Genomic DNA, 16,140 nt, shown 5'->3' on the forward strand with positions numbered 1-16,140 from the left:
TGGGGGATTTGTGTTTGTACTGGAGCGCAAAATTCAAACCAATGGAAGATGGACAACAAAAGTTCAAAGCCATCAGGTGCTCAGTTTATGTATTTATTTTTGGCCTACATCAGTAAGAAATGCCAAATTATATACACAAAGTTACAGGAATCACCACTCCTGTTATTCATGATGATTTCAGTAACATCACATAATAACATGTAACGTTATTATGTGATGTGCGTACTGTTAATGCTGATACTGTGGTGAAATTCTCTGCTTCTTTTGTGTATTCTGCATCTATTACGTCAGATTGTCTTACCCCTCATATGGTTGAGAATTTTGCCAATACCCTGTTAACTACATGTTCCTCCATCCTCGACACTGTGGCACCTATTAAAACGAAGCGCCCCAGAACTTACTCACAATGTTGGTTAAGTGACTCTGTTCGCGCTCTACGACGTGCGTGTCGGCGGGATGAGAGAAGGTGGAGGAAAGATAAACTCCAGGCATCTTACGACATCCTACGTACTAGTCGCTTGAAGTTTCAAACTGCTGCCAAAATGGCTAAAGCAGCTTTTCTTTCAAAAATTATCTCTACCAATGGTAACAATCCTCGAATTTTATTTAAAATTTTTAACTCTGTGGTCAACCCCTGCCCCACTATGCCGCTGCCGTGCTCCACGGTTCTTTGCGAACAATTTTTAAATTATTTTTTAGATAAAGTCTCATCTCTTAAATCTGCTCTTCCTTTAATGACAGGCCCTGCGTTTACCCCTGACTGTTCCTCTTCCTTCTATCAGTTTGAACCCGTTTCACTCCCTACTCTTAAGCGTCTGGTTGAACAACTGAACAATACTAATCTCGTATATGATGTTCTTCCATCTCGTATAGTTAAGGACTGTTTTAGTGCAATTGGACCTAGTATATTGTCCCTTTTGAACTCTTCTTTGCTCTCTGGTTGCGTACCATCAGCCTTTAAACATGCTATAATTCAGCCTGTTCTTAAAAAAAGGAACCTCGATTATAATGATTATGCGAACTATAGGCCGATTTCCAAGCTTCCGTTCTTGGCCAAAATTCTTGAGAAGATAGTGTTGCTTCAACTCCAGGCCTACCTGGATGAGAATAGCATTAATGCTAAATTCCAATCGGCCTTCAAACCACATCATAGCACTGAGTCAGCGCTGCTCCGAGTTCTCAATGACCTTCTACTAATGGCTGACAATGGACGCTCCTCGGTCCTAGTGCTATTGGATTTATCGTCGGCTTTCGATATGATTGATCATAAAATCCTATTGGCGAGACTTGAGCACACTGTAGGCATCAAGGGTGTTGCCCTGGATTGGTTTAAATCATACTTGTCCAATCGGCTCTCCTCGGTTCACTTGGTCACTTCCTCTTCCTCTGCTGTACCTGTCTGTTGTGGTGTCCCTCAGGGATCTGTGTTAGGCCCTACTCTGTTCTCATTGTACATGCTTCCATTAAGCGCTATCTTTGAGAAATATCACATCGCTTTTCATTATTATGCTGATGACATTCAGATCTACTTTGAGTTAAATGATGACCTAGCTTTGTCCTTGAATAGTTTTCGAGGGTCCATGTGTGAGGTCAGGCAATGGCTCCTGGCAAATACTCTTATCCTTTATGATAAGAAAACTGAAATTGTGGTCTTTGGCAGTGACGTCCTTCGTGCCAAACTTCGTGATGCTTTTGGTTTTCTCACTAGCTCCTTTTCCGACACTGTTAGGAATTTGGGCGTGTTACTTGACAGCTCATTTAAACTTGATAGACAAGTGTCTGCTGTTGTTAGATCCAATTTATACCAACTCCGCCTTATTTCTAAGGCCAGGCAGTATATCCCGCATAAAGACCTGGAAAAACTCATCCATGCCTTTGTAACTTCGAGGCTGGATTACTGCAATTCACTCTATTTTGGACTCCACTCTCCCTCCTCCATAGATTACAGACAGTCCAAAATGCTGCTGCACGCATTCTAACCAAAACTAAGAAGTTTGCCCACATTACTCCCGTCCTAGCTGATTTGCACTGGTTGCCTGTGAAATACCGTATCCAATTTAAAATTCTGCTGTTTACTTTTAAAATCACTAATAACACAGCACCGAGCTATCTTAAGGAACTCTTAAGCTTATATGTTCCTGCTAGGGCTTTAAGATCATCCTCACAGTTACTGTTGGTGCAGCCTAGATCTCGGCTGAAGTCTAGAGGTGATCGAGCGTTTGCCCTGGCCGCACCAGAGTTGTGGAACAACCTTCCCATTGGCATTCGGGCGTCTGACTCTATTCAATCTTTTAAATCACGGCTTAAAACGTATTTGTTTAATCTTGCGTTTTCTACTGGTTAAATGCTGGCCTTGTCTGCAGTGATTTATTTTACTAATTTTCCTATCTTGCTTTTTATTTGCGCTGTGTATGTCTTATCCCCATTGTGTGTTGATGGCACAGTTATATTGTGCTATAGCTATGTGCTGTAGTTATATTTTTTCTATTGGTGGCTTTTTCCTGTGAACATAATTCTACACTTTTATTTTTATGACTCTGATTATACTTGTGTTAATTTGTTCTATGTTAAGCACTTTGGCATGCCGTTGGTTTTTAAATGTGCTCTATAAATAAAGATTGTTGTTGTTGTTGTTGTCCTGTAAGCACAGTCTGCCTGTGTCTTTTCTCTGCAAATGAACATTTTCAGCCAATATAGGTAATACATCAACATGGCTGCCGTGGCTAAGTTAGGAATATTTATAATGTCATTTCCAAAACTTGCATATGATCTGCAATTTGTAGCAGATCTACTGACTGTCACAGAGCAGCTGGAGCAGTCTCAAATGCAGGTCAGTCCCCTGCTGCCCCCTGTGGCCAAGTGCCATAGCTACTGCTGGATGAACTCGTGACACATGTGCACCTGTTTCTATGAACACATTGAGTCTGAGTGGCTGCACTTACACTGGTGCATTCAAACATATTGAAAGATGCCAGCAATGTGGATTGTCAAGACTCAAACCAATCCACATTGCTGGCGTTGCATCTTTCAATGGCAGCAATGGCAGGTATCAGTGCTCAAAGCTTTTGTGTTTGTTTCCAACAAGTTGCCCACCTCGGGAAACAAAAATGTGTTCTTTTACTTGTCAGATGAACATATGAGACACTTTGACTCTTCAGTGCAGTGTGGAGCCTAACAAAGATCTGTTTTGTGTCCCAGCTGATCAGCAGGAGGAGGAGAGTCTGACGGAGCAGCAGAGGAACATTTTCAGCTACTTGGACTCAGCTCAGCCACTACAGAGGAAACAATGAGCTCAACACAGAAGGTGACAGACAGAGCAGGACCATATGACCAAAGATATTTATCACCATATACATTTGAACATTTGCCATAACGATGTAGCTGACGATAGAATTGACACCAGACAAAATACTTTACAGCTGCACAACTTTATTAAAAAGCCATCAATGTATTTTCACTGAAACAAGCAGCTGTTGTTTATGTGTTTATGTACTAACAGCTGGAAACGTTTCATACAGCTTTGTTTGACAGAAATGAAGGAGAACATATTTAGTTCATTTGTTTCTACATGAGCTCTGTGTGATTTGATGAGTATCTGAGGCTGAGACCACAGGACTGTGAAACATGATTGTTGGGCTTCATTTCTGTGCTGAACAGTCGTTTAAGATTAGCTGTAAATAACAATTAGCTGATGTTGTTCATGAGACTAAAGTCATCTCACTGTGGTAATGTAAATATAATATGGCCAATATTATAGTTATTATATTGTTGGCATTACTAAATTTGGCTCAATGCTTACATATATGTGTAAAAAGCAAATGTAGGAGCTGTGATAACTGTGTCTGATAGAATGAAGAGTAGACTGATATATGAAATATTCCTTTATTAGGTGAGAAAATCAGACCATGTCATAACTGGTTTAAGTCACACAGAATAGATATCAGAGCCTTAAACAGGCTGACTTCTGCTAAATGGGTCAAACTGGGCAGAAAGTCTACAAACACATAACATCCTTATAGAATATGATGTAACACTATAGATCAACTTAGCTCAGAATATATAAAGCATATAAACAGTTACAGCAATATGATGCAACAAACACAGCAGCTACTGATCCAAAATACTCAAAGCTTCATAGTCAAAGGAGCTTGCAAAGAAAAGCGTCTGGACTTCTTTAAGTTACTTGAAGACGTTTCACCTCTCATCCGAGAAGCTTCTTCAGTTCTTAGGTCAAATGGTGGAGAGTCCCAGATATAAACCTAGTGGGAGTGACCCCCCACAGAGGGACAAAAGGACCCCCTGATGATCCTCTAATCACCTGAGCCAAGGTGTGAAACTGGGTGTGGGTCCCAATCAGCCAGAGTTTCGGGTGAGTTCATTGTGAAACCTGGCCGCACCTTATCATGCGAATTCCTGAGGTCAGATGGCCCAGGATGTGAGTGGGCGTTAAGGCGTCTGGGAAGGGATCTCAAAACTGGATTATAGATGGCAGAGAGTTGGTGTCGTAAACCCCGCCTCTGTTCAAAGATGGTCGCTCACAGTGGACATAGATGATAGATGGCTTCTTTCACTCCTCTTTCAAACCATCTGTCCTCTCTGTCCAAAATGTGAACATTGGCATCCTCAAAGAGTGTCCTTTATCCTTAAGATGCAGATGGACTGCTGAGTCTTGTCCTGTGGAGGTGGCTCTTCTGTGTTGTGCCATGCGCTTGTGAAGTGGCTGTTTGGTCTCTCCAATGTAGAGGTCTGAGCATTCCTCGCTGCACTGTACAGCAAACACCACATTGTTAAGTCTGTGTTTTGGCGTTTTATCTTTCGGGTGAACCAGTTTCTGTCTGAGCGTGTTGCTGGGTCTGAAGTACACTGGGGTGTCATGCTTGGAGAAAACTCTCCTGAGTTTTTCTGATACACCGGCTACATAGGGGATGACAATGTTGTTGCGTCTGTCCTTCTTATCCTCCCTCGCTGGTGTCTGGTCTTCTTTTCTGTGCCTCTTTGCTGACTTTAAGAACGCCCATTTAGGATAGCCGCACGTTTTGAGTGCTTCCTTTACATGTGTGTGTTCCTTCTTTTTTCCTTCAGGCTTAGAGGGAACATGTTCTGCCCGGTGGTGTAGGGTCCTGATTACTCCAAGTTTGTGTTCCAGAGGGTGATGGGAGTCAAAGAGGAGGTACTGGTCCGTGTGTGTGGGCTTCCGGTAAACTTCGATGTTGAGGTTGCCGTTCTCTTCAATGTGCACAGCGCAGTCCAGGAAAGGCAAACAGTTGTCCTTTGTGTCTTCCCTGGTGAACTTGATGTTTTTATCCACAGCGTTAATGTGCGCAGTGAAGGATTCCACTTCTTGTGTCTTGATTTTGACCCAGGTGTCGTCCACATATCTGTACCAGTGGCTGGGTACTCTTCCTTTGAAAGAGCCAAGAGCCTTCCTTTCCACTTCCTCCATGTAAAGGTTGGCTACAATAGGTGACACGGGGGAGCCCATGGCACAGCCATGTTTTTGTCTGTAAAAGCCTTCGTTGTATTTGAAATATGTAGTGGTGAGGCAGAGGTCTAACAGTGTGCAGATCTGATCGGCTGTGAAGTTGGTCCTGTCCTCCAAGGAGCTGTCTTCTTGTAGTCATTTTCTGACAGTCTCCACGGCCTCCGTGGTGGGTATGCAAGTGAAGAGAGAGAACTGAAGAAGCTTCTCAGATGAGAGGTGAAACGTCTTCAAGTAACTTAAAGAAGTCCAGACGCTTTTCTTTGCAAGCTCCTTTGACTACGATGACCTGGATGACTGAGAACCTTCACAGACTCAAAGCTTCATAGAACTGAAACCAGCATTTATTTTAGCTCCATTCTGCTGCTGATACAGACTTTAGGTTTCTGAACATTAAACTTGTTGCTGCCTTTCATAGTGTGTAACTTGAAGGCCCTGAGTACTCTGAGTACTTTCTCCCACACTGGAAACACTGGGATGATCACATTATTTGAACATTACCTAATAAGACTGATTCAGCACAGACAGTTATGTTAAACTTTCCTAGCAGTCCTTCACAAACAGGGAACAGTCTGTCTATTCTCTCCATCTGTCAGCTGCTGCTGGCTCTTCCTCCTCCTCTTCCTCACACACTGCTGAGTTTGTCCTGGTGGATCATCAGGGCTGCAAAGCCTCACAGATGATGTGCAGCAGTGGCTCCCTCAGTCTGTCCTCACTCTGGACACTTGCAGTCGTCACACATGGAAATCAAATGTGTGATAAGCTGCAGGATTCAAACACAAGTGTAACTTATAAACACATGTTCATACTTTTATTCCACAATCAGAGAGAAAGAAACAGAGAGAGAGTGCAGGACAGACAGACAGGTGACAGTCTCAGGTGTACACACTGCTACACAACAGCACCAGAGAAGCAGGATTTAGTGTTTGTGTTATTACGAGTGTAAACAAGAAGAGTTCCAGATGGTGCAGTGGACACATGTGTGACTGCTGTGATTAAAGCATCTTTCTTTCAGCTTAACGAGTGAACCGTCAGCTCGTTCAAACACACGTTAAAGTGCGTTTGGCTCGACACCACCGAACAGAGGCAGCAATATAACACAGCTAACATTAACAGTCAAAGTCAACTTTATTTGTCAATTCTACCACATGTACAGGACATACAGAGAATAGAAATTTCGTTACTCTCAAACCCTAGATGAAATAGCAAAAGAACATTTAAATATAAGAGAGTGATTAAGAAATGCAAGTAAAATAATTAAAAAGTAAAAATTTAAATAAATACAATACGATTATACCAAGAAACCTATACAATATACAATATTCAAGTAAGGGTAAATGACATTGAGTGTAAACCAGGCAGAGTAGTGCAAATAGTGCAAATGGAGATTTAGTAATGTACGGTAAGAGATAGTGTAACAACAAAGTCTTATGAGGTAATGGCAGTCCACTGCTCCACAAAGTGACTGGTAACTGGTGCAGGCCAGTGAGTGCGTCAGAGAGTGAGTGTGTGTGTGACAGAGTTCAGTGAGACCATGGAGGAGAGAGGGGAGAGGGGGCAGAATCGGGAGGGAGTTAAGCTTCCTGACAGCCTGATGGATGAAGCTGTCCTTCAGCCTGCTGGTCCTGGCCTGGAGACTCCGCAGTCTCCTCCCCGACGGCAGCAGCTTGAAGAAGCTTTGCATTGGGTGCGTGGGATCAGCCGCTATGCAAAGGGCTTTTGTAGTGAGACGGGTGCTGTAAATGTCCTGGAGGGAGGGGAGAGAGACACCAATGATCCTCTCTGCAGCTCTCACTATGCGTTGGAGGGTTCTATGACAGGACGCATTGCAGGCTCCAAACCACACAGTGATGCAGCTCGACAGGATGCTCTCGATGGTGCCTCTGTAGAAAGTGTGCATGATGGGGGCTGGTGCTCCTGCTCTTCTTAGTTTGCGGAGAAAGAAGAGACGCTGCTGTGATTTCTTGGCCAGTGCTGTGGTGTTGTACGTCCAGGAGAGATCCTCTGTGATGTGCACACCCAAGAACTTGGTGCTGCTCACTCTCTCCACAGACGCTCCGTCAATGGTCAGAGGAGCATGTTGGGTGTGCATTCTCCTGAAGTCCACAACAATCTCCTTCGTCTTCTCCACATTCAGAGAGAGATTGTTGTCAGCACACCACGTGGCCAGGCGTCTCACCTCACTTCTGTAGTCGGTCTCATCCCTGTTGCTAATGAGACCCACCACCGTTGTGTCGTCCGCAAACTTGATGAAGAGGTTGGAGCTGTATGATGGAGTGCAGTCATGGGTCAGCAGAGTGAAGAGGAGGGGGCTCAGCACGCATCCCTGCGGGGCCCCCGTGTTTAAAATGATGGTGCTGGATGTATTACTGCCGACCCGTACTGCTTGAGGTCTTCTGGTGAGGAAATCCAACAGCCAGTTGCACAGTGAGGTGTTGAGCCCCAGCTGGACCAGTTTTTGAGTGAGCTGTTGGGGGATTATAGTGTTGAATGCTGAACTGAAATCTATGAACAGCATTCGAACATATGAGTCTTTTTTGTCCAGGTGTGTGAGTGCCGAGTGGAGTGCAGTGGAGATGGCATCATCGGTTGAGCGGTTGGGCCGATACGCAAACTGGAAGGGATCCAGGGAGGGGGGCAGGACAGTCTTGATGTGCTGCATGACTAGTCGTTCGAAGCACTTCATCAGGATGGGAGTAAGTGCAACAGGACGGTAGTCATTAAAGCAGGAGGGAGATGACTTTTTTGGAACCGGAATGATTGTGGTGGCTTTAAAACATGTGGGGACGACAGCCTGGATGAGTGATATGTTGAAGATGTCTGTGAAGACATCAGTGAGTTCCACTGCACAGTCTCTCAGTACACGACCAGGAATGTTGTCAGGACCCGGAGCTTTACGTGCATTGATCCTGCTGAGGGATCTCCTCACGCTGTCCGGGGACAGAGTCATCACCTGGTCACCAGGAGGGGGTGGGGTCGTGTGTGCAGTGGTGCTGTTTTGGACTTCAAAGCGAGCAAAGAAAGTGTTCAGCTCGTTCAGCAGGGGGATAGTGCTATCACAGGTCTGTGGTGGTGCAGTGAATCCTGCTTGTGCCGTGATGTTCAGGACTGCAAACCGAGCAGCATCACTGACTTTCAGCTTGTTGTGTTTGTGGATATATGACTGACTTTAATTATCCACAAAATCATCACATTCTCTGTCAGATTAAGGTCGACTATTGAACGGCGTATATTTTAAAGGCTTTAAAACCAAGTTAACGCTGAAAGTACAAACATCACTAATGTCACATAACTCTGCCGACAAGGCATAGCTATGGCTATGAAATGCTCTTTGTGTATCACTTCTTCATTATGAAAGATGTCATTAATGCACTAGTAATGTCTCATCTGGAGTATTGTTCAATCATTTGGTCAGCAGCTAATAAGACAGATCTTAACAGACTTCAGTTAGTCCAGAATAAGGCGTCCAGATTAGTGTGAAGATGTTCATACTATACTAATATTGATAACATGCATAATAACCTTTCTTGGCTTCCTGTACAGGCTAAAATATTCTATGGCTTACTTGTAGTTCTAAAGAAAGCAATTCTGTTAAACACACCACATTTATTCTGCTCAGCTGCAGTATCCAGATGAAATACATCATCATATTACACAGTTTTCAACAAGCTGCAATTTAGTAAATGCTCGAGTTAAAAGTAACGTTTTGTAAAACTGTTACATTTAGAGCAACTTTTAAGTGGAATAAGTTGCCTTAAAAAATTAGAGAATTATTCAAAACTTCAATGAACACTTAAAAGCCGATTTACAGAGCTTTTAGTTGTTGTAAATATTGTAAGACGTGATTTGTTTTTGAAATTTGTGTAATGTTCCTCAATGTTATTGATATTCATCATCAACATCATCAACTTTATTTATAAAGCACTTTAAAACAACCACAGCTGACACAAAGTGCTGTACATTGGAACTGTAAAATAAAATTACATGAGATATAAATAAAACACAAATAAAAGAAGAGTGAAATCATTAATTAAATAACTACTTCAATTAAAAAAGAAACTAAGTCTCACTGAGGTTAAAAGCCAAGGAATAAAAGTGGGTTTTAAGACGTGATTTAAAAGTGGACAGTGAAGGGGCCTCTCTAACGTGCATGGGCAAATGATTCCATAACTTTGGAGCCACAATAGAGAAGGCCCCGCCCCTCTGAGCTTCCTCCTGGATCTAGGTACCTCCAGGAGCAGCTGGTCAGCTGACCTGAGAGACCGACAGGGTGTGTGGAGATGAAGAAGCTCAGAGAGGTAAGGCGGGGCAAGACTGTGAAGGCATTTAAAAACAAACATAAGAATTTTAAAATGAACTCTAAAGGACACAGGCAGCCAGTGCAGAGAGGCTAGCACGGGGGTTATATGCTCTCTTTTTTAAGTTCCTGTTAGGAGTCGTGCAGCCGCATTTTGAACCAGCTGCAGACGTGAGAGCAACGACTCACTGACCCCCACATAAAGTGAGTTACAGTCGTCCAGGCGGGAAGAAATAAAAGCATGGATCACTGTTTCAAGGTGCTGCCTCGAAAGAAAAGATTTTACTCTTGCCAGTTGCCTTAAATGATAAAAACTGGACTTCACCACTGCTCTGATTTGGTTGTCCAATTTAAAATCACTGTCCAACTTAAAACCAAGGTCAGTAACAACAGATTTAAAATAGACTTCCAGGGATCCTAAAACAACAGGGGAGGACTCACAGGGACCAGTGGGTCCAAACACCAACAGCTCTGTTTTCTTTTCATTAAAATGTAAAAAGTTTAGAACCATCCATCCATCCATTCGCTTCCGCTTATCCTTTTCAGGGTCGCGGGGGGCGCTGGAGCCTATCCCAGCTGTCATAGGGCGAGAGGCAGGGTACACCCTGGACAGGTCGCCAGTCTGTCGCAGGGCCAACACACAAGGACAGACAACCATTCACACTCACATTCACACCTAGTGGCAATTTAGATTAATCAATTAACCTATCCCCACAAGCTGCATGTCTTTGGACAGTGGGAGGAAGCCGGAGTACCCGGAGAGAACCCACGCAAACACGGGGAGAACATGCAAACTCCACACAGAAAGACCCCGGCCTGATGTTGGAATTGAACTCAGGACCTTCTTGCTGTGCGGCAACAGTGCTAACCACCATGCCACCGTGCTGCACGGTGGTTTAGAACCAACCAAGCTTTAATGTCATCTAGACATGTCAAGAGAGGTTTTATGGAGATGCCATCCTTGTGTTTTAGTGGCAAATAAAGTTGGCAGTCATCGGCATAACAATGAAATGAGATCCCATGCCTTCTAAGGATAGAACCCAGAGGCAATAGATACAGTGAAAAGAGCAGTGGCCCTAAAATTGAGCCCTGTGGGACGCCGCATGACAGAGGAGCAGAAGACTATTCGTAACCGAGAAGGCTGACAGAGAAATATTATTATTATTATTATTATTATTGATTGCTTATATTTGAACAATTGTGAAACCTCACTGTGGATGTAAGAGTGAAATTATGTGGATATCTTGAATCCACTTTATTGTGTAATATTTTATGTGAGTATTTGACGGAAGACGAGCAACATCTGTTGTGGAAGCTAACGGGGTTCCTTTAGAATAAACAAACATAGGATTTATTATCACTGAATAATTCAGTATAAATCTATACAAATTATATAAATATGTAATAGGAAACAACAAAATAATCTAATTTATAAAATTGTGTGTGTGTGTGTGTGTGTGTGTGTGATTTTAGTGTTTGAACAGTCATGAATTATCTTTAACAGCAGGTTGGATGTAATGTGTTAGAACTACCAGCAGGTGGGGATAAGAGACCTTTAAGGTGTTTGGTGCCACGCTCCACCTTCAGGTTTAAAACTAGTGTTAATGGAGTTTGAAGGTTGAGTTTGTTCCACGACTGCATTTCACTCACTGCCTCTGTTTGTATCTCTGTCACTGCAGGACCAACATGGAGCCAGAAGTCAGCGCTCTCAGGAGGCCGACAAACCTCACAGAAGAAAGGGAGAGAAAAAACACACCTGTGACGAGTGTGGGAAGGGTTTTACTGTGAGGGCTAAACTAAAACAGCATCAGGTCATCCACACTGGAGAGAGACCGTTCAGCTGTGACTTGTGTGGGAAGTCTTTTTCCTGGAAGCGTTCCCTAAAACAACACCAACTCATCCACAGTGGAGTTAAAGCGTACAGCTGTGATCAGTGTGGCAGAGCTTTTACTCACAGTAGCCACTTACAGAGTCATCTAGTTACCCACTCTGGAATTAAGGCATACTGCTGTGATCAGTGTGGCAGAGCTTTTACTCAAAGTAGCCACTTACAGAGGCATCTAGTTACCCACTCTGGAATTAAGGCATACAGCTGTGATCAGTGTGGCAGAGCTTTTACTCAAAGTAGCCACTTACAGAGTCATCTAGTTACCCACTCTGGAATTAAGGCATACAGCTGTGACGAGTGTGGAAAAACTTTCAGCCGGAGAGGGTACCGAAATGCACACCTACGCATTCACACCAGACATGATGTGTACTGCTGTGAACAGTGTGGCAAATACTTTACAACAGACGCACACTTACAACAACACATGTTTACCCACACTGAGGAGAGACCTTATCAATGTGACCTGTGTGAGAAGACTTTTAAATCTCCACATCACCTGAGAGAACACCAACAGATCCACACCAGAAAGAGACTCTACAAGTGCAGCTACTGTGAGGTATGTATTTATATTGTTATCTTGTCATTTTAGCCTGACTGTTTGGAACAACTCTGCTCATTAAACTGTGTTAGCATGTTAGCAATTGTACTGCATGGAAAAGCAGCTCTGAGTGATTATTCAGATTTTCCTTTCAGTTATGATTTTAGTATTACTGTAGTATTATGGTGGTAGTATTGTAGTTATTGCAGCCCAGTAAACTGAGTGTGTTAACTGAAACAGTCAAATGTAGTTGGACGTCTGCAGAGATGCTCTTTATTTCAGGCGACGTTCAGGATACAAATGTTGAAGGACTGACTTACACTGTCTTTGTGTCTTTGTTTAGAAGCAGAGCGACACAGATGGATCCAGTTCTCAACCCTGTCATCACTGTGGTGGTGGGAAAGACTTTCATTGTGACCTCTGTGGAAAAACTTTCAGTCAGCAAAAGACCCTAAAAAGACATCAACGTAGACACACTGGAGACAAACTGAAATACTGCAAAGAATGTGGGAGAAGCTTCACCACACCAAGTGAGTTAAAACAACATGAACTGATTCACAGTGGGGTTAAAAAGCACCTCTGTGATCAGTGTGGGTCATCCTTCACCACTGCAGATCAGCTTAAAACACACAAACGAGTCCACACAGGAGAGAAACCACACAAGTGCAGACACTGTGACAGAAGCTTCTCACATTCAAGTACTCGTAACATTCATGAACGTGCACACATGGAAGGAAACTACAGCTGTGACCAGTGTGACAAGAGCTTCAGGAATCTCAGTTCATACTCTGCACACAAACGATCCCACGTTACTAATAAACTGTTTCACTGTTACCAATGTGCCCAAACATTCACCTCATTGTCTGCTCTGTGCAAACATCAGCGTGATCACTCAGGGCTGAAATCACTCCCATCACTGGATCACAGTGAATCTGAAGACACAGAAAGATCCTCTGGTTTCTGTGTCAGACTCAAAAAGCTTGAGATCAGGCTCCACAGAGTTCAGATAGAATCATTTAAACTTGTGTTGAACTGAACTGGTTGTTGGGCTGAACTTCTACATAATACAGATCTACATGGGATCTTCTTTTCTGTGTTTTACTGAGTCAGTTTTGTCCTTTTTTCTCTGTCCTGGTTTTGCTCGTCTGTAAATGATTGAAACTCAGTCAAATAGTTCATTGTTCTCCAGCAAAACGTTTTGGAAACTCATGTTTAACCTTTAAAACTCTGACATGTTTTAGCACACAAGGCTTCATCGGGGAGTTCACTCATGATTGGACCATGAGAACAAAGGTTTTTAGTTCTTTCAAAGAGAGTCTTGGAGCTGTTTGATGTTTCTGTTTTTCTGAAACCACCTGAAAGAAAAACCATTTTTCTTGCTTTATGTAGTGTGGAAGTTTTTAATGTTTCTTCATCTGTGATGTTCTTGAATGTGTTCACGTGAAGATGGTATAAATAAACTGTCCTTTCAGCTTTAGCTCCTAATTTATTCATTATTTATGGATGTAGCACAGCAGCCGTCTCTTGATTAACACATGGAGGGCTCAGGATCTGATGGTGTCGTCTCCCTAATTTGCCCACTCAGTAAATCTCACTCATGGCCAAGAAATTGAAATAAACCTTGTTTCCCTGCTGGATAGTGATCCACTGTAACTCTGCTCCTCCTTCCTGTTTAGGATTTCTGTGGCTGAAGTAAAATTCCCTCCATCCATCACTTATCCCAGCTAACCTAAAGTGAAATAAAGTTTTGCTGGTCTTAAAAAAGCGTTACAATAATGGGCATTACCAATGCAAACTGAATGATACAGAAGATGAAAGAAGAGACTTTGATCAGTTAATAAAGCTCATGATCTGGATTCATTGTGGCTGCTACACAGATACTTCTGGGTCACTTCTCTCAGTTAGGAACCTTCCTCACCAAACTGACTGTTGGACCACACCCCTGGTTTCATGAGAAATTGTTTCAGCCATGATTTCTCTTCCTGTATTTCAGAGTAAAGACTGAAGTGACAAATGGAAGCATGTTTAAAAAACACAATGTGAGAGAGACGTTGAGGTCCTTAGAAGTTACCCTGGGTTTTTCTGTCACCCTGCTAGATGTTACACACCTTGTTATTGGACTGATTTCTACTGCTGGACTACTCCTGCGGAGAGTAACAATACTCTTACTAATTAGCTCCCTTTCACACCTTTGGGGATATTTATTTTTGTGTTTGCAGCGCTGTGAGCCAGAACAGCGAGAGAAAAATCTGCAACAGCGACGAGCCGAATGCTTACGTGAATCGCAGCAGCTGCACATGTGCTACGCTGAATTAGAGGATATCTTTGCTCTGGATTTCTATTTCTACTTTTTCATTTCTATATGATTCTTCTTGCATCTAAACAAAGATGATTCAATTTGCTAAATGTTGATGGCTCTTCGTGCTCAGGTGTAAATGAGACGTAATATTTGCTCTTGGTTTGGTTCTCCTGTACAGAACCTTGCAGTACAACAGAAACCTAAAAACATTATTTGTAGTTGTTATTCTTAGTTGTTCTGCTGCCTAAATACCACAGGGTCTGATTATGAAGTTATTGAGCTGCACATACTTTACGACCTGCTTAAGTTCGAGGTCACAGCGTCTGTAGAGCAGCTGGAACATAATGAAGTCTACAAGGTTAAAGTTTTCTGTTGGGTCTGTGTTTCCACAAGCCCCGCTAATTCTAGAGACTTATTCATCATGAAGAAAACAAGACAGTCGATCGATCGATTACTTGCGCAAGGGAGGCCTCTCATCTGTGTCTAGCACGACAATGACCCTGATGATGGCCTCCTCTCGCTGCCTTTTATTGACAAACTTCAAACAATAGTTTACAAGACACCTCCCCTTGCAACCCCCTTTGGTTACAAAGACAAGTCACTGTATGTAAATGTATACCGTATTTTCACGACCATAAGGCGCACTTAAAAGTCTTTTTCTTCAAAAAGTACGGCGCGCCCTATAGCGCAGTGCGCCCTTTGTATTGTAAGGAGGACGTAGTAGAGAACACCATGAGAACGCTAAAGGGTGAAGTGTGTGCGTTGACTTTATTGCACATACCTGTATAAAAGAACAGGTATGTGCATTATGCAGGACATCGTTGTTTTAACAACCCTGAAAATGGCAAAGAGACACGCTTACGAAGCACAGTTTAAACTGAAGGCCATCAGCTACGCGGAGGAACATGGAAATCGAGCAGCGGCGAGAGAATTTAAGATTAACGAATCGATGGTTCGCAAGTAGAGGAAGCTGGAAAACAAGCTCCGACAGGTCAAGAAAACGCAGCTGAGTTTCCGCGGACATAAGGCGAGGTGGCCCGAGTTGGAGGAAAGACTCGAGCGGTGGATCATCGAGCAAAGAACGAGCGGGAGAAGCGTTTCGACGGTCACCATTCGGCTAAAAGCAGTTTCACTAGCTGAAGAGATGAACATTGAACATTTCCAAGGAGGTCCGTCTTGGTGCTTTCGTTTCATGAAACGGTGCCATTTTTCCCTCCGGACCAGGACTACGGTAGCGCAGCAACTTCCAGCGGATTATAAGGAAAAGCTGGCCATCTTCCGCTCCTACTGCAGCAAACACATCGGCGACAAACACATCCAGCCCAGCCACATCACAAACATGGACGAGGTCCCGCTCACTTTCGACATCCCGGTGAGTCACACTGTGGAGAAGAAGGGGACCAGCACGGTAGCGATACGCACAACGGGTATGAAAAGTCTTTTTTTACTGTTGTGCTTGGCTGCCATGCTAATGGACAGAAACTGCCGCCTATGGTGATTTTTAAGCGAAAGACTTTGCCTAAAGAGAAGTTTCCAGCAGGAATCATCATTAAGGCAAATGAAAAGGGCTGGATGGATGAGGAAATGATGAAAGAGTGGCTGAGGGAGGTGTATGTAAGGAGACCAGGTGGTTTTTTCC

At 43.3% G+C, this 16,140-nt stretch overlaps 2 long non-coding RNA genes across 2 annotated transcripts in view; one reads left to right on the plus strand and one right to left on the minus strand.

The window, feature by feature from the left end:
* The window catches only part of LOC143415910 (uncharacterized), a 366,388-nt gene that overhangs the window by 241,665 nt on the left and 108,583 nt on the right, over window positions 1-16,140 (minus strand). The window lies entirely within an intron of this gene.
* LOC143415899 (uncharacterized) lies at window positions 11,746-13,679 on the plus strand. The gene is made up of 2 exons (XR_013096326.1): window positions 11,746-12,220; window positions 12,546-13,679. It is a non-coding gene; the product is annotated as an uncharacterized LOC143415899 (long non-coding RNA).

This window comes from Maylandia zebra, unplaced genomic scaffold (genome assembly GCF_041146795.1).
Source record: "Maylandia zebra isolate NMK-2024a unplaced genomic scaffold, Mzebra_GT3a scaffold11, whole genome shotgun sequence".
Taxonomy (NCBI): Eukaryota; Metazoa; Chordata; class Actinopteri; order Cichliformes; family Cichlidae; genus Maylandia; species Maylandia zebra.